This window comes from Colobus angolensis, unplaced genomic scaffold (assembly GCF_000951035.1).
Source record: "Colobus angolensis palliatus isolate OR3802 unplaced genomic scaffold, Cang.pa_1.0 Scaffold294, whole genome shotgun sequence".
NCBI classification, from domain to species: Eukaryota; Metazoa; Chordata; class Mammalia; order Primates; family Cercopithecidae; genus Colobus; species Colobus angolensis.
The window spans coordinates 1,451,545-1,475,876 of NW_012116199.1; the positions used below are offsets into that span (position 1 = coordinate 1,451,545).

General features: G+C 49.1%; 1 protein-coding gene across 1 annotated transcript in view; it reads left to right on the forward strand.

The window, feature by feature from the left end:
- The window catches only part of APBA2 (amyloid beta (A4) precursor protein-binding, family A, member 2), a 185,253-nt gene that overhangs the window by 62,537 nt on the left and 98,384 nt on the right, over positions 1–24,332 (forward strand). The window contains exon 3 of the mRNA XM_011949253.1: positions 14,235–14,292. The gene's annotated coding sequence lies outside the window, so the exon portion shown is untranslated. The remainder of the gene's footprint in view (positions 1–14,234; positions 14,293–24,332) is intronic.

The window sequence follows — 24,332 nt, forward strand, 5'->3', positions numbered from 1 at the left end:
GCCATTCTCCTGCCTCAGCCTCCCGAGTAGCTGGGACTACAGGTGCCCACCACCACGCCCAGGCTAATTGTTTGTATTTTTAGTAGAGACAGGGTTTCACCGTGTTAGCCAGGATGGTCTCGATCTCCTGACCTCATGATCAACCCGCCTCAGCCTCCCAAAGTGCAGGGATTACAGGCGTGAGCCACCGTGCCCCGCCAGAAAAGGGAACTCTTATACACTGTTGGTAGGAATGTAAATTATTCAGCCACTGTGGAAAGCAGTTTGGAGACTTCTCAAAGGACTTAAAACAGAACTACACTTGACCCAGCAATCCCATTCCTGGGTATATTTCCAAAAGAAAATAAATCATTCTACCAAAAAGACACATGCATTCGTATCTTCATCACTGTTGTATTCACAAGGGCAAGACACATAATCAGTCTCGGTGCCCGTCAGCAGTGGACTAGATAAAGAAATTGCGGTACATATACACCATGGAATACTATATGGCCATAAAAAAGAACAAAGTCATGTCCTTTACAGCAACATGGATGCAGCTGAAGGCCATTATCCTAAGCAAATTAACACAGGAACAGAAAACCAAATACCACATGTTCTCACTTATAAGTGGGAGTCAAACGTTAAGTACTCATAAAGATGGCATCAGTAGACACCGAGGACTACTAGAGGACAGGGGGTGACAGCGGGGCAAGGGTTGAAAACTAACTATTGGTGCTTGGTACCTGGATGACGGGATTAATCACACCCTAAACCTTAGCATCACACAATATACCAGGTAACAAACCTGCACATGGACCCTCTGAATGTAAAATAAAAGTTGAAATTGTAAAAAAATATAAGGAAAAGTGGACCTTACCCCCACGCACTTATAAAGAGTTAATGATTTTGTGTTTGTTTTAAGCCACATTGAACTCAGCCCAACATACTGACATAAGGCAGGACTTAGTGCAGTGTCACTAGGCTTTAATTTTGCTGCCCTCTGTGCTAATAAAGTCAGGTTATCTCACTGGGCTGTTTTCTTATCCATTCAGACATTTGATGTAATGAAGTACCCATCCTATGGTGACATAAACTTTTTCTGATGTAATTGGAAAGTCCAGAATATCTGGTCGCAGGCAGGGCTTGATCTAGCAGCTTGACTTTTTTATCATGGATCCAGTTTCCTTCCCTCATTCCTCCTTTGTATTATATCAGCTTCATCCTAAGGTTGGTTCAGGGAAGATACTCTGATGGTCTATATTTCTGCTTTGGCAATGGAGGATTTATATTTGATCCTCAAAGTCCTCATATTCTATTTAAAGTCTAGTCATTGGAAAATAAATTGATAAGGATGGACCTGAAGAAAATAAAACAGCAATTTATCATGACAAAGCAAGACTAGAAAGAGACATTGGACCAGCATGATCAATTCAAGGACACGTTGATGATGTCTTCAGCGCAAGTGTCTTTCCCAAGCTTGGGGGGCCTGGCATGGCTGCCTACAGGGCTGGTGCTCTTGTCTGGCTTGCTCTATAGAAGCCGAATTAGAGACCGCAGTAATGGGCCAGCTTCCACGATGACCCCAGGTTGTTGTGATGTCTGCGTAGAAATGAAGTAAATGCATAATTAAAACCAAAGGTAGCCTTGCATGTGGGTTGAGGTCCTGGCACCTGTGGAGGTCACAAGTGTGTCAGGGTGGAAGGTAACTTGGTGAAACAGGAAGTCACTGCCTATTGCCCACCCATGTCCCCACTGACCAGGTTGGCTGGGGATCCCCTGGTGCAGACGCTGGAGAGGCATCACTGCCTTCCTTGTTCAGTGGGCTTGGGTCACGTGCATGAATTCTGAGGTTGGGAAGGTGTAAACATTTCCGTGAACACCTCTAGCCCAGCCGCCGTCTCCCTGGTGCTTCACTGAGCCACCACGTTGGGGAGGCGTCACGCAGGGTGGTCCTTGCCTGAGTAGAGCCTGATTTTGAAAATGAAATTCATTTCCTTGCCTTCATTTTCCAGATGAGAAGACATGGATTTGTGGCATGTGTGTGGCAGGAGAGTAACTGGTTTTGGTTTTGACAAGGAGGACACCAGGGTCCTGTTCTGATACTCAGTTTTGGGTCCACGTGTGATAATTCTGTGTTTCTTTTCGGCATTTGCCAATACATTATTTTCTAGAGTCTCTTCCAGCATACTGAAAAACCCCAAATTCAAATTTGACTTTTTTCTTTTTTTTTTCTTTTTTTTTTTTGAGATGGAGTCTCGCTCTGTGCCCGGGCTGGAGTGCATTGGCCGGATCTCAGCTCACTGCAAGCTCCGCCTCCCGGGTTTACGCCATTCTCCTGCCTCAGCCTCCGGAGTAGCTGGGACTACAGGCGCCCGCCACCTTGCCCGGCTAGTTTTTTGTATTTTTAGTAGAGACGGGGTTTCACCGTGTTAGCCAGGATGGTCTCGATCTCCTGACCTTGTGATCCACCCGTCTCGGCCTCCCAAAGTGCTGGGATTACAGGCTTGAGCCACCGCGCCCGGCTGACTTTTTTCTTCGAGGCTGGTGTGGCATGCTGAAGCTCCCAAGGCGTGTAGTGTGGTGAACAAGGTGGCCTCCAGGAGCGCTGTGGGCTCATGGACCCCACCCACCCACCTCGCAGTGTGGGAGAATCCTCCAAGTTACTGTCAGAGTGGGTTGGAGAGACCTGGCCTGGTCAGTGTCACAGAGCCACCCAGTCCTGAGCCAGCATCAGCCTCCTGCCCCCTGGCTCAGTCTCTCTGCTGTGGTTTCCTCTCAAGTGCCAGGATCCTTCCTGGTCCTGTTTGCAACTCAGACCAGTGGAGGGTGCACTGTGGTTCCTGTTCATTAGGATAGAGGCAGGATCTCTCTGTCTCTTTGTCTCCCTCCACTGCCTTCTCTGGGGGTTGGAGGAGCTGCTGTGTCTCTCTCTCTCTCTGTCTCTCTCTCCCTCCACTGCCATCTCTGGAGGTTCAGGGAGCTGCCTGGGATGCAGAGCGGCTTGGATCGGTGCTCCCTATGCCTCAGTGGTTGAACTGGCCTCTGTCCAGTCTGCACACATTGGATTCTGAGGCTGAGCTTGGGGTGGCTGTGGCAGGAAGGTTTGGTGGTGTCATACCCTTCAGGCTTGTGTCTGTCTGAGCCAGGCTCTGACTGGCTGGGAGAAGAGGAGTCGGGGCTCTGGGAGGCCCTGAGGCTGAGCCCGAGCCCGGCTGCTGTGGCTGTGGCTGCACTGCAGGGGCACGGGCCGAGCACGTGCCAGGCCAGGGCACACGATGCTTTCAGATCAGGCTCCAGCGCCCTAGACGCCCTTTTACACTTTGCCCTTTTTGTCTACCAGCCAGAGGGCAGTGAATAATGAGAACAAACAGCACCGGGTCCAGATTCTCATGGTCATTTTCCTAACAAGCCGAGGCGAGAGAGCACTGAAAGGGGGGCCTAAGTGCTTCTGTCACCTCGGCTGAGTGTTTTTCAAAAAGGAAAGCACGCGTGCAATGTGTGTATTAGGTATTACGGTGATGTCTGTTGTCAGATCATGGCCAGAAAAGGGGTTGTTTCAATTAAAATGGAGTTTGGACTTTGTTTTTCTTGGATTGAGTAAATTGGGGGAAATAGCACACATTGAGATTTTGGATTTCTGCTCTTAGAAAGGATTTAAAATAAGTGGTCTTCAGTGGCTCCACAGTGGATCTTCGAGACTGGTATGCTGGATTTAATGGGTTCTGGCTGGATTTAACGGGTTCCGGCAGCGGCCAGGCCCTGGCTTCTGAACAGTCCTTCCTGATGGCTTCAGGACCTGGGAGGAGCAGCGGAGCAGGTGGTTGCCCTGGGCTTGCCAGACACCCCCATTCCAGCAAGACCCCCCTGGGAGGTGTGGTGCCCTCCCTGCCTCTCAGGAACAAGCACATGCTTGTTTAGCCTAAAAACGTCTCCTTAATTAAAATTAATATCATATGCAGTGAATCCTTATGCCTCCTCTACCCCTGCCCAGTTACAATTCCCGGCGGCTCTCCAGCCCATAGAGGAGGCTTCTCAACGTTTCCTACCTCCTGGAGGAGAGAAGCCATTCCCCGATCGCCCAAAAGGACGAAGTATGTGCCCACTGTGCATCCTTGCTTGTCACTGCCCAACACCCACAAACATTAACTCAATTGCTGATCCCATTCAGGTGGAGGACTCGCTCGTTGATTAATGTGACAGACAGCGTTTCCTGTGCCGGCGCTGACTGGTCACTTCCTGTCTCCCAGCCCTCCTGAGTGTTGCACGGATGCCTGTTTCGTAGGAACATCAGCCTGTTCCCTGAGAAGGAGCGCCACTTCTCAGCCTGTACTTAGCAGGTCATTACCGTTGGCCACTCTGCTTTTCTTTCTGTTTTAAATTTTAATTATTAAAAAAAATTTTTTTGAGAGTTTCCCTCTGTTGTCCAGGCTGAAGTGCAGTGGGGTGATCTTGGCTCACTGCCACCTCTGCCTCCTGGGTTCTTGTGTCTCAGCCTCCCTAGTAGCTGGGATTACATGCGTTTGCCACCACGCCTGGCTAATTTTTGTATTTTTAGTAGAGACGGGGTTTCACCATGTTGGCCAGTCTGGTCTCGAACTCCTGACCTCAGGTGATCCACCTGCCTCAGCCTCCCAAAGTGTTCAGATTACAGGCGTGTGCTACTGCTCCCGGTCCCCTTCTTATTTTTATGTTAGTCTTTGGGGTTAAATTTTTATTACAAAACAATTGGCATATATTTTAGTCTCTTTAGGTTACTATAACAAAATACCGTACACTAGGTGGTTTACAAACAGCAGACATTTATTTCTCACAGTTCTGGATGTGGGAAGTCCAAGATCAAGGTGCCAACAGATTTGCTTTCTGGTGAGGGCTTCCTGGTTCTTAGAAGGCCATCTTCTCACTACATCCTCACTTGGTGAGAGGCTCAGGAGAGTTCTCTGGGGTCTCTTTTACAAAGGCATAAATCCCATTAATCACCTCCCAAAGGTCCACTGCTAATAGCATCACTTTGGGCATGAGGTTTTAACATGTGAATTTGGAGAAGGGCAGGCACAAACATTCAGTAGGTAGCAGCACACAACAATGTAACAAGAATAATGTGATGAACAGCTAGGTATCCCCAAGCTGCTAAAGGTAGAGAATATTACCATATTTGTTACCTCTTTCTGTGTGACAGATTATGCCAAAGCTTAGTGGTATCAAACAATAAACATTTATTATCTCACACATAGTCTGTGGGCCAGGAATCTGGAAGCAGCTGAGCTGGGTGGTTCTAGTGGAGGGGAAAGATGTGGGCTGGGGCACCTGAAGCCTTGACTGGGGCAGGAGGATCTGCTTCCAAGATCGACTTCACCTGGCTGTTGGCTGGCAAGAGGGCCCAGTTCTTTGCCATATAGACCTTTCCACAGAGCTGCTTGAGTGTCCTCACAACATGGCAGGCGACTTCTCCCAGCCTGAGTGATTCAAGAGAAAGTAATTAGAGAGTAGAGAGGAAGCCGCAGTGCCTTTTATGACCTGGTCTCATTAGTCATACACTCATTTCTGCTTATGTCTGTTCACTAGAAGCAAGTCACTAAATTTAGGCCACACTCAAAGAGAGAGGAATTAGGTTCCACTCTTTGAAGGGAATATCAAAGAATTTGTGGAGATACACACACACACACACACACACACACACACACATACACACACATATATATACACACACATATACATATACACATATATATATGTGTGTGTGTATATATATATTGTTTTTTTTTTTGAGTTGGAGTCTCACCACTCTGTCGCCCAGGCTGGAATGCAGTGATGTGATCTCAGCTCCCCACAGCCTCTGCCTCCCAAGTTCAAGTGATTCTCCTGCCTCAGCCTCCCGAGTAGCTGGAGTTTACGGGCACACACCACCACACCTGGCTAATTTGGGTATTTTTAATAGAGACAGGGTTTCACCGTGTTGGCCAGGCTGGTCTCGAGTTCCTGACCTCAAGTGATCTGCCCACCTCAGCCTTCCAAAGTGCTGGGATTAGAGGCGTGAGCGACTGCACCCGGCCTGTGGATATATTTTAAAGCATCATAACACCATTGCAGCTGGAGCCCCTCCCCAGTTGCATCTTGTCTTTTACACAGAGGTAACTACTGTTGAAGTTTGGTGCTTGTTTATGGCTTAGTACATGTATAAGTATACCTATCCCTGTTAGTTCTGCATTTTGTCTGTAAGCATTATGTAAATGATATCACCTTGTTTTTTTTTCTGTAGTGTGCCTTTTTTTTTTTTTTTTTTTTTTTTTTGAGATGGAGTCTTGCTCTATTGCCCAGGCTGGAGTGCAGTGGTGTGATCTTGGCTCACGGCAACTTCCACCTCCTGGGTTCAAGTGATTCTCCTGTCTCAGCCTCCTGAGTAGCTGGAATTACAGGTGCCTGCCACTGCGCCCAGCTAATTTTTGTATTTTTAGTAGAGATGAGGTTTTGCCATGTTGGCCAGGATGGTCTCGAACTCCTGACCTCAAGAGATCCGTCTGCCTCTGCCTCCCAAAATGCTAGGATTGCAGGTGTGAGCCACCGCGCTCATCCAGTGTGCCTTTTTTGCTTAACATTGTATTTGTGAGATTCATCCATGTGAAAACAGGTGGCTGTATTTCATGCATTTTCACTGCTGTGTGGTATTGCATTGTACAAACATAAGACTATTTATCGTTCTCCATTGATGGATACTTCGTTGGTTTCCTATTACTTGCTGCGACAAACAAGGCTGTCTTAAGTACTCAGGGATGTGTCTCTCTGTGAATGTGAGCTGGATTTGTCAGAATATTTAGCAAGGATTGGAATTGCTATGGGAGAGAGTGCAGTATCTTCAAATCCTCAAATCTGGTATCAACAGAATCTTCAAATGTACTAGAAACAGCTAAATTTTATTCCAAAGTGGGTGGGTGTCCTCATGAGTGGTCTCACTGACAGCATATGAGTTTTCTTTTCTCCGTTTTCTAGACAGTACTTGGTGTTGTCAGATATTTTACATTTTTGTCTGATGCGTGAAAGTGCTGTCTACATGAGGTATTAATTTGCATTTCCCTGCGTGCCAGCGAGGCTGACATCTTTCCATATATCTATTTTCATGTATTTGGTATTCTGTGAATGACTGGCCATACCTTTTGCACCTTTTTTCTATTTTCTTATTGATCAATCTGATCCGTTGTTGAGCTTATGTACCATAAATATCTTTTTTCTTTTCTTCCTTCTAACATAATGTAGAAGCTAAGAGCGTGGATTCTGGGGCCACATTGCCAGGGTTATATCCCAGCTCCAGCACTTCTGTGTGGCCTTAGGCTTAATCTGTGTGTGCCTCAGTGTCCTCATCTGCCAAATGGGATGATGGCTCCCCATGGTGGGCCTGGGAGGATGAGCAGGTTCGTATCTGTGAAGCAGTTAGTGCCTGTCATAGTAAGCACAAGATAGACTAATGCACCTTGGTGTGCTGGGCCCTGTGTGGTCACATGGGGCTGTATGCACAGGCGTCGTCCCCATGGCCAGAGCTGGAGCTCAGATGTGTCTGAGAAGATTGGCAGATGCTGCTTCACTCTGACTCCCAGTCTCCTGGGCGGCCCTGCTTCCGTCCCTGAGCTGCCTGAATGGAAAACGAAATCCCAGCTCCGTTCCAGGGGATGCCTGGGAATTGGAAGGCATCAGGCTCCTCACAGCAAAAATAGAAGCCTCATTTGCTTAGGAGAGAACAATGACGAGGAGGCAAGCCAGCAGAGGCGGCCTTGGTGGGCTGTGTACACCCTCTGCTCGTCCCCACGCTCCCTGGGGTCAGACACAGACCTGGCTAAGCTGCCTGCAGACCTTCCCTTCCCCTTCATCCTGGCCTGCTGTGGGCACCAAGGTCCATCCTGGGACATGGACTGTCTTGGCACCAAGTTCCAGTTTTTTTTTTTTTTTCTTTTGCGATGGAGTCTCACTCCATTGCCCAGGCTGGAGTGCAGTGACGCAATCTCAGCTCACTGCAAGCTCCGCCTCCCAGGTTCACGCCATTCTCCTGCCTCAGCCTCCCGAGTAGCTGGGACTACAGGCACCTGCCACCAAGCCCGGCTAATTTTTTGTATTTTTAGTAGAGACAGGGTTTCACCATGTTAGCCAGGATGGTCTCGATCTCCTGACCTCGTGATCTGCCCGTCTTGGCTTCCCAAAGTGCTGGGATTACAGGCGTGAGCCACCGCGCCTGGCCATGTTCCAGTTCTTAATACTTCAGTGTCGCACTGTTCCCTGATTTCCCAAAGCTGGGCAGGAATTGCAGAAAACAAGGTCAGTTTAATATCGAGAATCACTGGAGAACTGTGTCAGAGCCCTGCTGAGAATGGCGCAGGGAACTGTGTTTCTGTCTACCTCATGTTGTGGGCAGCACAAGGACAGACTTTCTGAAGATTATAGCCCAGGGGGAAGAGGGCACGTTTAGTGTCAACGCCACACAGAAGAAGTTAGCTTGGCTGGGCGCGGTGGTTCACGTCTGTAATCCTAGCACTTTGGGAGACCAAGATGGGTGGATCACCTGAGGTCAGGAGTTCGAGACCAGCCTGGCCAACATGGTGAAGCCCCATCTCTACTAAAACTACAAAGATTAACCAGGCGTGGTGGCACATGCCTGTAATCCCAGCTACTTAGGAGGCTGAGGTGGGAGAATTGCTTGAACCTGGGGTGGGAGAGGTTGGAGAGAGCTGCACTCCAGCCTGGGCAACAGAAACTACGTCTTAAAAAAAAAAAAAAGGGAACAAGTCAGGTCATCCCCACTGCAAGGAGGAGTTCCTGGGTTTATTTAAGGGAGCCTCAGATGACTTTACATAAAAGCAAATGTGGAAAAAGCGATACAGTCAGATATATTGAACATCTGTCCTGAGGGCAAATTTCTGAGCTCTAAAAGCCAGGCTGGTTTTATGTAACATCTGTGAATCTTGAAACAGGCTGAAATACTCTATATCTGCACGCCCAACTCTGCCTTTGGGGTGGCTACATGAGCCCCTGTGGTCTCCTTAAAAGAACTGGTCCCCACTGGGTGAACTAGTCACCCATGAAGCGTCTCCGAATTCCAATCTGGAATAGGAAGTGAGGACCCGGGGGCTGAGTGTCCCTCATCACATGTGGCCCGTCACTGCTGGACTTCACGGTAAGTTTCCAAGAACAGAGCTCTTCGTCCATTTTCATGATAGCAATTTGTACATTATTCCTAAATAATTTTAATGCTGTGTTTACAAGCCACCTTCCCAAACAAAACAATTGTTCTCGGCAGTTAGACTCTTGAAGACTTAAGTTTTAATCCAGTTTGTTCTCAAAACATTTGCACAAATGAGAGTCTTGAGGTTTGAGCTTTCTATTCTGAAGGCTCAGCTTCTTGCCCAGGAGAAAAATAATACATGCTCATGTTTATAGACAGAGTTATGGCATTGGAGTCCTTTACATCGCAGCCAGCCTAGGGACTCAGTTATTCAGAATTTAAACATTTTACTTATAAAGAGCACTTCAGTATCCACCCCAACTTCACTGTCACTGTCCCTGCCACCCTTCCCTCTAAAACCTGGGTGTCCTCTTCCCCGACTGGCTCTGAGGACCTGGAGCAGTAATAACCCGAAGGCAGTGACACCTCCCCTCCCCACTGTCACTGGTCTTTGGCCATTTCTTGGAGCAGTTCCTGGGGCCCCTTTGCTTTCCTTGTCCTGGAAGGGCCCTGCTCTGCCTGTCTCAGCACCATCTCTGTGTGTCCCATCAGGAAGCAACAGACAACCCCTCAGGCCCCACAGTAAAAACGTCACTCCTGGTCTGGGGGCACGTCCATCCCCCGTGTCCCCAGTCCCATCCTGGGTGTTCTGGGGTTCCAGTCACAGCTGTGGGGACAGTACCATCTCACTGCATCCCTCTTGCGGCAGCTTGGCTGAGCTACAGGACCGGGCCGCAGGAGGCCTCCTTGTGCTGGAGCTCACCTGCCAGGTGCCGAGCTCTGCCAGCTGCTCGACCCCACTGTGAGGCCGCCCCGTGCAGGCGAGTTCACTGGCAGCCCAACCAGCCCACGAAGGCCACGTGAGTGTGAACCCCCGTTACAAGCTTTCCCTCATGAGGTGGTGCTGACAGTCTAGGGGATACCTGCCTTTCATTACCAGCTGCAGCCGTTAGGCTGGTACCAGGAGGAGCCAGGTCAAGCTGGCACTGGGGGCGACGCTCTGTCTTTGATGCACCCTGATGCTTCCCCCCATCCTTCCGACCATGGTGCTCTGCACAGACTCCTTCCAGCCCATCCCGGGGCCTCTGCCCAGTGTGGCCAGAGCCTCCTGTCAACAAGTGTGTCACTGCCTTCGGGTTATTACTGCTCACTAGATTCCACTTGCTCTACAACCCGGGCACACTGTACCAGAGTTTCCCAAACCTGTGTGCTCAGTGCCAGCCCCTTACCAAGTGCAGGGTTGCCCATTTCACTCTAGGAAATGCAGCCATAGCTCGGGGGCCAGCTAGAGGAAGGAGTGTGATTGTGCCTTCCCGGGACAACTTCCAGGTCTGCGAGTCTGTGATGTTGTGAGTGTTGCCTTAGCTTTGCTAAGAAAATGCTTAGGGAGATGGGCTCCTTCACCCGTTCTTCCACCCGTGTGCCGTTCTGGCTCCAGGGCCGGTGTCCCTGCTTTGGAGAGGATGCTGACATGAGCTGTCCTACTGGGGGTCTGTCAAGGTTCTCTTAGCCTAAGCGTCTTCCTGTCTCGGGCTCCCTCCCCAGCCATTTGGGTCACCTCGGGGCCCTGAGGATCGCTTCTGGATCTCAGACCCCCTCACCAACTCCTGTGACACAATAATCAAAGGTAATTAGGAAATGTATGAATCATCTTCTTTAAGGAATATTTAGCATTTCTGCTCATTCCAGAGTCCCTGGAAACATGGCATTTCAAAGGCTCAGTTAGATCACAAGTCCAATTTACTGCCAGAAATTTGCACGTAGAATACAGAGCCTATGATGGCAGTTGAAGTGGTATCGTGTGAGAAAATTAATTAGTCCTGAAACTAAATGCCAACAGCCTCAGCAAAATATTCATGAGAGAGGCGAACCTTGTGCATGGTGTTTGAAATCAGGCAGCTGAGGCTGTGTACTGGACGTGTTCTCTGTGGCTAAGTTCTGCTGTGGATTCTGGGCTCTAGGCAAGGCCTGTCTCTCCTTCTGGACTGGCTTCCAGGGCTGCGGGCTCAGGGAGGCCCTGCACCCTGGAGAAGGAGGGAGCCCCTGAGCCTCTTTGGTCTTGTATTTGTATGTCCTTCTGGGCTGCAGGGCTGCAGAATAAACCAGCTCCCAAGCCTCCAAACAAAAATAAAGACCTGTGAATGGCTATACTTGGAGAGCAGAGGGTTTTGATATCATGGGGAGACTGTGTACTTAATTTACAGTCTGAAGATTGAGAAGGACTTAATTTTCCCACAAATGGTGAGAGAAGAGCAGGCCCCAGCCTTTCTGTTTGATGACAAAGAGCCGAGAGGGACTGGGGAAGTGGCCTGGTCCTCACTGCCCCTGGTGGGGCAGGAAGAGGATGGAGTGATGTGCTTGGCAGATGTAGGAATAGCCAGGCCATGGGAAAAGCCCAGGGTTTCCAAGCAGCGTCTGATCCTCTGTGTTCCTTCTGCCCGCTGGGATGGAGCCTGCCCCCCAAATGTGCCTGGCCCACTGGTGACTCAGAGTCAGCTGCCCCCAGGACCTTCCCAGCTCTTGTGACCTTGCTGGGCATGACTTTCAGGGGAGCCCTCTGCCCAGGAGACATAGGTCACTCGAATCACACAGCCGTGCTGTAGCGGGTGCTAGCCGGGGGCCCTGGGGAGGGCAAGCACAGGGCACTCCTGCATGGAAACGAAAATGAAGATTTTTCTCTGCAGAAAATGGAAAGTGGTGCTGGGTCCAAGTGGTAGGTGACCTGGCTTTTGAGCGAAAATGCTGCTGGGAAATGAGAGAAAGAAACATGAAAAGAATGCAAATGAGGATGGTGGACAGGGGCCCAGAGGCCTGTTTCCTCCGCCCTCCGCGAAGGCTGAGTGTGTGATGCCTATAAATAGACACTCAAAACCCGTTCTAAATGGAGTGAAGACATGGGCCTGCTTCCTCTTATGGAAAGGCCTTACATAAGGTGCAGTGCTGCTGTTGCTCCTGGGCGGTGTGATGATTCGGTGCCTTTGCTGGAAGTCCGTGTGAAGCCCGTGGGGCTGCTGGGGGATGCAGATGGATGAGCTCTGGCCTTTCTGGAGACTCGCAGACTCTGGGAAGGAGGCCGTGGGCAGTGGGCAGGCCTCCCAGGGCTGGGACGCAGTCCTGAGACAGGCTCCGGGTTTCCTGAGGTGCTTCTGGGCAGGAGCAAGTGGGAAAAGCTGCACTGCAGGGCTTGGTCAAGTGACAGCTGCCCAGAGCTGGGGTTTAGGGTGCCTGGAGAGGACAGGGACTGGCAGGCCTGACTTGCTCACTGATGTGCTTGGAGTCACAGAGCTAACCTGTAACAGAGTGAGGAACTGAGGCTGCATCCCTGGACTCCCAGTGGAGGGTTCTTGCTGCTGGACTAACCTTTGGTTCGTGCCCTCACTCGGAATACTTATTTTTGGAGGACCCCAGGTGGCGAGCTTAGGAGTGAAGAAGGGAATACTATTCGATGCTCATGTGATTCCAGGCAACATTCTAGAGGTTTCTTTGCAGTTCATCTTCCCAGCCACCTTTGAAATAGTTCTTATTGTCCAGTTTTACACACAATGAAACTGACGGAGATGGTGTGAAGGGATTTTCTGACGCTCACACAGGAAGCAAGCAGCCCACGCTGACTCCACTGCGGAAAGCGTGTGTGTGATTGACATGCTTTTTGTGTGGTGCTCACTTTGGGTGTGATAAAGAGGCCTCCTTGCAGAGGGCCAGGCTCTGTGAAGCACCATGTTGCTTCAAAGAACAGGCCTTGAAAGGCCACAGAAGCACCATACCCTGGGAAAGAAATGGAACAATGGTGCAAACGGCCAGTTTCCCCTGAGCAGAGGCAAGCAGGTTACAGCTCTGCGGCTCCCGTAACGGGTACCTTGTTCAACATGGAAACATCTTTAGCCTCCTCAGAGACATCGGGTCATCTCCTTTACATGCGGACCAGAGGTATCTGCACCGGGCCATTTTGGGGAGGAAATTCCGTAATTATAACCCTCTGCTAGAAGTGTCTGCCTGGGAAGTGAGAGCAACTGGCCGCTTTCTTAGAGAAGTGAAGACGCTGAGTACAGACTAAACCTTTGTGATGAAGTCGAAGCCACTGTCTCGCCTGTGTCCTGTTTCCTTCCCCAGTGAAAGGGGCTGTTCCCTGCTGCTGCAGACCCCGGGACCAGACTGCAGGTGCCCTGTGCAGCAGTGCAGCGATTCGTGAAGGGCTCCCAGCCTGACCCAGCCCAATAGCTGACACCCCCGGGAGGAGGTGTATTGCTATCCTTTTTGAAAGGAACACAGAAAGCCTTTGTAACTTTCTCTGTCTGTAGCCAACATGGAGGGGAGAGGCAGAATTCAGATGTGATGTTGCAGACGAACGCTCCTCCTCCTGTTCCACCGCTGGCTTCCTGCCCATAGCCTTCTAATGCCCTTGCTCTGAATTCCTGATCCAACCTAAGGGCCTGGCCTTGACGCGCCTGAGCCTGCTGGCAGTAGCTTCCTCTTCAGCCTTCCTGTGCAGAGCTTCCACTGTTCAGGGAAGTCTGAGACCTGGTGGCCTCTTTCTCATTCTTTTCATGAGACGATCTCGCCCAGGAGAAGGTGGGCTGAGACCCTGGGCATTGGAGGTGGTCCTCCTTCCTGTCTTCACTTTCATCGCTCTCCACTCCCTGCCCACCCCCATATGTACACCCTCCACAGTCTGAAAGTGTCGTGAAGCATCAGCTTTGCAAACCCGTGGGGTCAAGCTTTGTTGTGGGAAAATACATATTCATGAGGGCTTTGAGGAGCCTCATTAAAATGCAGAGAGTCTCTCCTTTCAGAATGGTACATAAGCCATCTCTTTATTTGCCCAACACATTGTTCTTAAGGCAATAATTATGCGATGAATGGCTAAAGAAACATTTTAATTATTTGTTTAGGGTAATTTCTGATTATCTCATTAGAATTGTAATCTGTTCAGTTTTACAGGTGATTCAAAGCCTCATATTTCCATTTTTATACTTGAAGGAGCTCTATGTGGGCACCTGTATCATTGCTGAAACAAAAGTAATTTTCTCTGTTTTCTTCTGTTTTCTTCCAGAAAGATTTGATCACCAGGCAGGAGATTTTTCGGGACATTACCAAACCACTCATTTTCGGTAAGAAATACAAGGCAGCGTTGCATGGAGTGAGGTTTTGCTTTTGCCGTGTGGGGAGCGGACTGTTTCACTGGAGGGAAAATGCTACACTGCAGGCAGAACTGGCAACTGCCATGGTTCTTTGTTTTCTGGGATCCTGTGTGTGTGAGCTCGGGGAGTTTGAAGCTGGGGTTTGAGTCACAGCCAAGGAGTGGACGGACAGTGGGGACTCTGCTGGCACTCACCTTGCCTGGAACCAACCTGCCCACCACCCAATGACAACAGCAAGACAAGCACTCCCCGTGCATCCCTCCTCATCGTACTGGTGTTTCTGTAAACTGTGGTCCTCACCAGACTCCGTCATTGATTTGTGTAACCCTTACCTAGGTTCCTAGTTACAGCGAAAGTAGACACATGTATATTGGCAACAATAGGTAGCACTCAAACCTTTCACTCTCCAGTGTGGGCAGTGGCTGGTCTACTTCGAGAAGGGACCAGCCATTGTGAGATAAACCAGGAAGCTGAGCAGAAGAAATCTAACTTTGATAAAAAGAGGCCTCCTCAGCTTGCCAGGGATGGAGCGTGGCCCATCCTCCCTCCCTGTGCATGGAGCAATATTGTAGCCCTGATGAGACTGCCCCACGGTCAGCATCTGGCTTGCCCTTGCCCCGTAGGACTGGTAGGAACAGAGCCCTGGTGCCAACCGAGTGTTCCACACAGGGGAGACTTGCAAGGGACAGGTTCTGCACTGCAGATGAATTGGCTCTCTTCTTCTGTGGCTGGAGACACACAAGGCGGCGGCGTTGTAGGGAAGCCAGTGTACGGGGTGGGGCGTGTTTGGAGACCGAGGAGCAGAGGGCATTGTTGCTGGAGTTAAAGAAGCAGAGCCAGGGATGGTCTTCATGTCCTGATGCTCAGAGCAGGCCTGAGCTTCTGAGGGATTCTGGGGGTTCTTATGTATTCTTGGGAAGGAGCACGTGGTAAGCTTGGACAGGGAGGCAGTTCAGAGTGTCACATGCAAGGCAGCAGTGGCCTTGGGACCACCGCCCGACCAAGGCAAGGAACACTTTGTGTGTCCCCGTGGGGAAGCTCTGTGCCAGTTGTGAGGGGGCAGATGAAGACCAGCAGGGGTGGGGATGGATTCTGGAGTGTCAAGACTCAGGTTCAGAATCACAGTTTTTCTTCCGGGGCAGCACAAGGCCACAGGTCTGGCTATTTGAAGCCACCCAGAGAGCCATGATTTGTAAAGCAAGGCAGCTTTATTGATTTCACTTTCTGTCCTGCATCTTTCCCACATCGTGGTAACCACTCACACCCCTTTCTGCTTGTGTGGCCGGAATTCCCTTGCATCCAGTTGGGAAGCGTTCTTGTCACAGATGTCCTGGGTGAATTCCACGGTGGCTCTCCGTGGAGGGGGCACATTCACAAGGCATTTAAGAGATGTAGGACAATCAGCCCTCATCCATGAAACAGGATGAAATGGAGAGGAGCTGCATGATTATTAATGGGTTTGGACATAAGCTGGAGTGTCTGCTGAAATTTTTCTCTGTTGTCAGTTTTCAAAGTTTGTGAATGTACTTTTGTGCTCTCAACAAGGCCTTTTCTGCTCTGTTTTAACTTCCCACTTAGGGTTGTAAACATACTTCAGCCGTAATGACATTAGATGCATCATCCACTCTCGGCTCTGAAAGTGCTGGAGATTTTGATTGTCACCAGCAGTAAGGACAGCTTATGAAGGGAGATGTTGTTACTTATGGAGATGCAGCTCACGATTCCATAAAATTCCAGTCTTCTGTGAGCCCAGGGTTAAGCAGCTGCCTCAGCCCATCCACCCTCTGGGGACTGTCCACGGCGAAATTGGCTTCTCGACGTTTTCCTTATGGAACCTGGGGTGTCATTACATTCTGATAGAGTCATAGGGTGGTTCTATTTATGTCTCTAAGGTATAAGGTATTTTTTTTCTTCTGAGTCTAGAAAAGAACTACTGGAATTTTTATGTGTCCTGAAATACTATTAGACGATCAAAATCAATTGCAATAGAGAAGGTGCTGGGCTGTCTTCCCAATTGCGCTCACCCATCTGCAGTGTAATAGGCCTATCATGTAAGTGAATATACTCATCACAATTCTCTGCAGCTTCCCAGCAGAAAAGCATCTTCCTTCTCAGAGAGAAAGGCGGCAAGGAGATGGATATTTTTAAATGCCAATTATGCCAGAATGAGTCTCTGTGAGGAGATCTGTAAAGAGAAGAAAGGGCCTGGGTTTATTTATTTTTCTACTGCAAATGGAATGATTCTGTAGCTTCAGAATACTAATACCCGTGGTGTGCCTGACGTCTTTTCATAGGATAATTTGTGAATGTGCTTCCACTTACAGGAAAAGTTTGAGGCTCTTTTCTTCTTCTTCTTCCTTTTTTTTTTTAAGAATTAAATTCTAGGCCTCACTATATCCTATGATAACCATCCTATAGGCCCTTGATCTATAAAATGTGTGAATAATGAAATATATAAAAGCAGCAATTATCCTGAAGGAACATAGAAAATATTAATAAGCTGTATTTAAATTACAGCAAGTCTCAGAACATATATTAAGTTAGAAGACATCACGTCCTGAAAATGACTGGCTGATGTGGTTCTATTATGTGCCCTAGTACAGATGCATATAAATGCTGTGTAAAACCTAGCCCCAAGTGTTTTTTAAAATATAAGATTCAAAGAATGGCATGGAAATTCCAAGCTACGAGACCTGAAGAGAAAACACAAAGCCAGAGCACTAAGGGAGGAGGCCATGAGATCCCCAAGCAGTGAGGTTCCTGTTGGAGAGCCAGGATGATGAAGACTGTGCGGCATTTGTGCAGGAAGAGACGGGGCAATGGCTGGGACAGGGTGGCGAGACTAGGAGCAAGTGCTCACATGTATAGGAAGCCAGGAGGTGGCAGAGCTGTGTTATGGACCAGGTGGGAAGTGATGCAGGACAGCTGGTTGGCCACATAGGAAAAAAGAAAAGATAAAGTGAAATCCCTACCTCACAGCATATGTACCAGTAAACGGCCATAGAATTAAAGGCCTATGCCGGGCATGGTGGCTCACACCTGTAATCCCAGCACTTTGGGAGGCTGAGGCAGGCAGATCACCTGAGGTCGGGAGTTCAAGACGAGCCTGGCCAACATGGCAAAACCCCATCTCTACTAAAAATACAAAAAATTAGCCAGGTGTGGTGGAGGACACCTGTAATCCCAGCTACTCGTGAGGCTGAGGCAGAATTGCTTGAACCTGGGTGGCAGAGGTTGCAGTGAGCGAGATTGTGCCACCGCACTCTAGCCTGGGTGACAGAATGAGACTCCGTCTCAAAACAAAACAAAACAAAAGAAAAAAACAATTAAAGGCCAAAATGTAAAGACAAAAATGTTAAAATACATAGAAGATTTTTTTCTATCTGCTCTTGAGGTGGGAAACACACACACATCATAAAAGAAAAGATGGATTAAGCAAACATCAGTATTAGCAACTTCTTTAAGAGAACTGTAGGCTGGAATAAATATTCATGATGAATGTACTGTGAGAGATTGGTATTCTGTTTGTATCAAGAACTCTTTCAGATTAATTTAAAAAAGACAATAGAATTGAAAAAGGAGCAAATACTGTGAAGATGAAGAAACGCAAATGTCAGGTAGACAAATGAACTCTGCCTCGCTCCTAATCAGGAAACTGCCAGGGAGATCATGAGATACCACTTCACACTAACATGTTGGCAAATTGGGAAGTCTGATAATCGAAGGTTGCTCAGAGTGTGAAGCAAGGGGGCCTTCACGTCCTGTTTATCAAGGGCAAATTAGTAAAACCCCTTTGGAGAACAATTAGGTGTTATCTAGTAAGGTTGAAATGTGGATCCCCCAGGACCCAGCAATTCCACTCCTGGGTATAAATACCTTAGCAGGCCATGAAATGGATTCAGTGTTGTATTAGTCAGTTCTCTTGAAAACAGAACCAATAGGATCAATTTGTCTTAGAGTTTATGCGTTGATTGATCAATTCATTGGGGTCAATTGATAGATTATAAGGTATTGGCTTGTGTGATATGGCATCTGTGAAGTCCCACAATCTGCCATCTACAAGCTAGAGACCCAGGGAAGCCAGTATTGTAGTGCAAAGGCCTGGGAAGCAGAGAACTGGTACAGATTCCAGTCCAGGCCAAAAGGCCTGAGAACCAGAAGCATGAAGGACAGAGAAGACCAACGTCCCAGTCAAACAGTCAGGCAGAGCATGAATTCAACCCTCCTCTGCTGTTCTGTTGTATACAGGCCCTCACTGGAGTGGACGCTGCCCACCTACACTGAGGAGGGCCATCTGCTTTCCTCAGTCTGCCAGTTCCAATGCTAACCTCTTCCAGAAACACCTCACAGACTATCCAGAAACAGTGTTTAACCAGACGCTTGGGCACCTTGTGGCCCAGTCAGGTTGACACGTAAAATTAACCATCACAAGTAGGTCACAACCAGCATGTTCTGAAAATATGAACTGGATTAGAATAGGAGATATCAGGGTTTGTTCTGCATAGTGAATGATAGTGATCCTGAGAAGGGGGGCTGTGAGGGGTTGGGCCTGACAGCGATGGTTAAGTCTGAGTGGTGTGTTCATGGAGGTTTGCTACATTGCTTTCTGTATTTCTGCATATTTGCAAAGTTGAGGAGAAAAGAAGTTGCACCAAACACCTGGATGTCGGCACACAGACCCCGGTGTTCTCTGCTGTGGGTCCCTCTGATGGGGTCATCTTGCTCCTGTCTTGCTGGTTCATCCTCCACCTTGGCTGACTACCTGGCACCCTTGTACAGACGGTTCTGTTTGTCTCTTCATTGAAATGAGTGGGATTTATTTATTTATTTAGAGACAGGGTCTTGCTCTATTGCCCAGGCTGGCGTGCAGTGGTGTGATCACGGCTCACTGCAACCTTGACCTCCAGGGCTCAATCAACCCTTCCTCCTTGGCCTCCTGAGTGGCAGGGATTACAGGCACATGCCACCACACCCAGCTAATTTTTGTATTTTTTTAATAGAGATGGGATTTTGCCATGTTGCCCAGACTGGTCTTGAACACCTTGGCCCCTAGAGTGCTAGGATTACAAGTGTGAGCCACCGTTCCCTGCATGAAATGGGTGGGATTTCTGAATGAGCCAGGCTTTGCACATTGACCTGGCTCTGCCTCTTAAACTGCTGCCTTCACATGGGAGGCTCCTTCTGGTCCTGCCTGTGTGGCTGATTCCTCTCTCAGGCGCTTCTCTCTGTCTTCACAGATGAGGCTCGTGGGCTTCCCTTTTTGGGACCTTGGGTGGACATCTGAGTCCACAGCCCTCCTGCCTGGCTTCTATCTCTAGATTTGCAGGCCTGCTTGTCCCGTATCCTCCAGTGCCCAGCCAAGTGCCTCATGTACAGTGGATGCTCAAGAAGTATGTGGTCATCACATAGCTCTAGTCTCTTATTTTTATTTTTATTTATTTATTTTCTTGAGACAGGGTCTCACTCTGTCACCCAGGCTGGAATGCAGTGGCATGATCATAACTCACTGCGGCCTTGAGCTGGGCTCAAGCAGTCTTCCCACCTCAGCCCCCTGAGTAGCCAGGACTACAGGTGAGTGCCACCGTGCCCAGCTAATTTTAAAATCTTTTGTAGAGAAGGCATCTCACCATGTTGCTCAGACTGGTCTCAAACTCCTGGCCTCAAGTGGTCCTCCCACGTGGGCCTCCCGAAGTGCTAGGATTGCAGGCATGAGCCACTGCCCCTAGACTCTAGAAATGTTCAGAAGCTCAGTTTCCCATCTGCAAAGTGGAGACTCATGAGTTGGGGGCGGGTAGATCGTGAGAATGAACCACACAATGAAACGGGGATGTGTAGCACATGTGAGTTTCCGGATCTTGTTTGTTTCCTTCCCTGGAAGAGGCAAAGAGAGGACAAGGAGCTGGCTCTTACTATTTGCTTGCAGACTTGGTGTGAGCTTTCGGATTGGAAGCTCCTGCTCTGACACCCAGTTCTTTTTTGTTTCCAGTTGTACTTCAGAAGAGAAAAAAAATTAATCAACACCTTTTTTTTAAAAGATGGAAAACGGGTTAAGAAAGTAGCACAAGGAACTGCTACTAGGTTGAGCCCAACATAATTAGTGTGATGAAAGGGAAGTTAGCCATTTCTGTATGTAACTTTTGATTAATGTTATTCAGCTCTAATTAATTATGTCCAGTTCTAATTAATGACATTAGTGTGCAAGCCGGCATTCCCAAACTGTGTTCTGAGGAGTCCCAGCGGATGTTCCTGAATATAATAGTCCACGTTCACCTTAGGCCAGGAAGCGCTGTCTGTACTGCCGGTCTTGGACACTCCCAAAGCACCATATAAAAGGTCTTCAGAAGTCCTGCAGGAAAGGGAATAATTTAAATTCCGTTTAACCTGTCATCTCCCAGACTTACTTTTACCATGTGTGCTACTAGGCACATACGGACATGCTAATTTAACTCTCATCCCACAAGGTGTGTGCTTGGGCAAATTGATGAGCAATGTACATGTTCATGGAGATGTTTTCTAAGTTCCAGAGTCATAACAGGGGTCTCCTGTATCGCAGCAGAGTGCACTACAAAGAATTGCATTTCGGGTCGGGCGCGGTGACTCAAGCCTGTAATCCCAGCACTTTGGGAGGCCGAGACAGGCGGATCACGAGGTCAGGAGATCGAGACCATCCTGGCTAACACGGTGAAACCCCGTCTCTACTAAAAATACAAAAAAATAGCCGGGCGAGGTGGCGGGCGCCTGTAGTCCCAGCTACTCGGGAGGCTGAGGCAGGAGAATGGCGTAAACCCGGGAGGCGGAGCTTGCAGTGAGCTGAGATCCGGCCACTGCACTCCAGCCCAGGCGACAGAGCGAGACTCCGTCTCAAAAAAAAAAAAAAAAAAAAAAAAGAATTGCATTTCGTACAGTCTCGGGCTGCTGTGAACTAATCTCCTTTCTCGGGCGAATCGCATAATCTCCTTCCATCAGTTCATACATCTGCAGAGGAAAGGGTGATGGTATGCCACCAGCCCACCCTGGATGGTGGGAGGGCTCCTAGCAGCGGTCACTGTTACCATCTCATAAGAGACCCTCATTCCAAGAAAGTCCATGTCATTTGCCATGTTCTGGTTTCAGGGGGTCGGCGAGTGGGGGTGCTGCAGGGAGAGACCACCACTTACCTCCTGAGCCTCGTGTGTGGGGTGCACTGTGCGTTGTCCGTTGTTGGATTTGTATTCATTGTTCATGTAAAAGTGATTATGTTGAAAAACAGATTGGTGGCAGACAGGCATGTTTGGCGTGGGTCAATGTGAGGCTGGAAAGAGAGCACCTGACCTTCAGTTCCAGAACCAGCCGCTGCGGGAAAGGGTGGCGTCTTGGTGTCCGCACACCGTGGATGTCGAGGGAGATGAAGTGCAGCCTGGGGAGGGTGGACTCATCAGTCCAGTGGGGAGGGAGTGAGGGTTGATCTTTCATCTCGAAGGATGAATATACATTTCTGCGAGAGAGGGGGAAGACAGACGTTCCGGCCAAACAAGCATGTATACGTGACTGAAGCGTGGACAGAGGAAGCAGCGTGGTGTGTCCGGGAATGGAATTGTTTGACCTGGCTTGATGGAGGAGCCCGGGGTGAGGTGGAAGAGGTAACAGAGGTCAGCTTGACCTGTGTAGACGGCCTGGGAGAAGCCCTGGCAGGTCTTTGTTGGAGGCTGACAGGAGGGGATGTGTGTTTTCCATAGTTGGCCTCGGTGGGTGCGGCATGGGGTGGAGGCCCGTGCAGGCTCCTCAAAGAGTCTCTCAGAGAGACGACCAGGCTGGTGTTTTCATGGTATGGAGGTCGTCTTTGGAAACTCCCTTCAGAATCTACTTACGACCTGAGTCAGATCTACCCTCCAGAGAACATCTGCTGCTACTGGAGATAGCTCTTCAAAAGCTAATGCAGGAGCTGAATGTCTTTCCGCCACGAGGGTTCCTTCTGCGCATCCATTAGTCTAGACTCTTGCCGTTTGAGGAGAGAGGCTCAGAGTAGTTAAGCCACTAGCTCCAGGTCTGATAGCTGGTTGATAGGACATCAACCTGCGGAGTCTCTGTGGAGCTGGAATAGTTTCAGTGGTGCGTTGAAACAGTAGGGGATGGATGGGAGAAAGGCTTGGTCAATTAGTCAGATTCAGCCAGAGAAGCAGTAGGGGATGGATATGAGGGGATATAGTGTGAGGAATCCGCTCACGCGATTGTGGGACCTGACCGGGCAAACCCACAGGGCAGGCCATGGGGAAGGGCGGGCTGGAACTCCCAGGCATGGCTGAAGCTGCAGTCCACAGGCAAAATTTCTTCTTCCTGAAGGAAGCCTTGGCTCTACCTTTAAGGTCTGCTGACAAATTGATCCACATCCAGCCAGATTATCTGGGATAATCTCCTTTCTAAAAATCAACTCGTTACGAACTTTAATGACATGGACGGAAGACTTTCACAGCAACACCTAGAAGAGTGGCGTGATTGCCAAGTCAGTACCTCAAAAAGACCACACGCTTGGTAACACATGGGGGCTCCAGGGCCAAAAGCTGGTGCTGCAGATGCGTGGGGTGGCAGCACTGTCACTTCCTGTCTCCCACTAACCTCAGGGTCACAGTGGGCTGGTGGCTGTAGCATGGTCCACACCTGCTCTCAGGGGTGCTGGAGGGAGACTGAGGCCCAGGCTTTTGTCTTGGAGACTTGGAATATATCTAGGATCCCTTCTAAAAGCCAAGTTCTAGACAAGATCTGGCCTTTCAGGGTTGGAGAGACCCCACGTGGCTTCTGAGCAGACTTCCTTCCTGAGCTCAGTCTTGGAAGTGAAGGTGTCACCCCTGTTTGCCCCCTTCCTGTGACAGAGGGCTCTTTGCTTCTCTGCACTCCATGCCCCAGAGACAATCTGCGCTCGGGACAATTTTATCTGAAATCTATTCCCAGCCCTAGCTTAGCCTAGTGGCACACTCAGTCCTGAAACCTAGAGGCCATTTCCACATTGGTGTAGCACCGTGATTCTCAGACTGTGTTTGGTATCAGGATCACCTGGGGAACTTGGTAAAAATACAAATGCAGGCCGTATCCTGCTTCCTCCATCCTGGGCTTCTGTGTTCTTTGTTAGCCTTCTCAGTGGTTCTGACCTACATCAAAGTTGAGGACCACTGGTATAACACACGGCTGCTCAGACTCCAGTGTGCACTGGAATCTCCTGGGGATCTCGTTTATTTTATTTTTAATTTTTGAGATGGAGAATCGCTCTTGTTGCCCAGGCTGGAGTGCAATGGCATGATCTCTGCTCACTGCACCCTCTGCCTCCTGGGTTCAAGCAATTCTTCTGCCTCAGCCTCCTGAGTAGCAGGGATTACAGGCACACACCACCATGCCCAACTAATTTTTGTATTTTTAGTAGAGATGGCGTTTCTTCATGTTGGCCAGGCTGGTCTTGAACTCCTGACCTCAGGTGATCCACCTGCCTTGGCCTCTCAAAGTGCTGGGGTTACAGGCATGAGCCACTGCACCCGGCCAGGGACTTTGTTTAAATGCAGATTCTGATTCCATGGTTTTTGGTGGATCCTGTGATTTTGTGTTTCTAACAACCCCCCAGGTGCTGCAAATGCCTCTGGTCCTCAGACCACATCTTAAATAGCAAAGGCATAGATAGGGGCTGAAATTAAACACCTAAGAATTGCCCGGACTTGCATCGGAATTCTGCCTCTACCACTTAACTGTCTCTGTGTCACCCTGGGCAAATTGCTTGATCTTCTCTAAACCTTGATTTTCTTATCTGGACAATGAGAATAATGTGCCTTTTTTGTTTGTTTGAGATAGCATTGCTCTCTGTTGCTTAGGATGGAGTGCAGTGCTGCAGTCTCCACTCACTGCAGCCTCAACCTCCTGGGCTCAAGCAGTCCTTCCACCTTGGTCTCCCAAGTAGCTGGGACCTCAGGCACACACCACCACACCCAGCTAATTTTTAAATTTTTAATTAGAGACAGGGTCTCATTGTTTTGCCCAGACTGGTCTTGAAC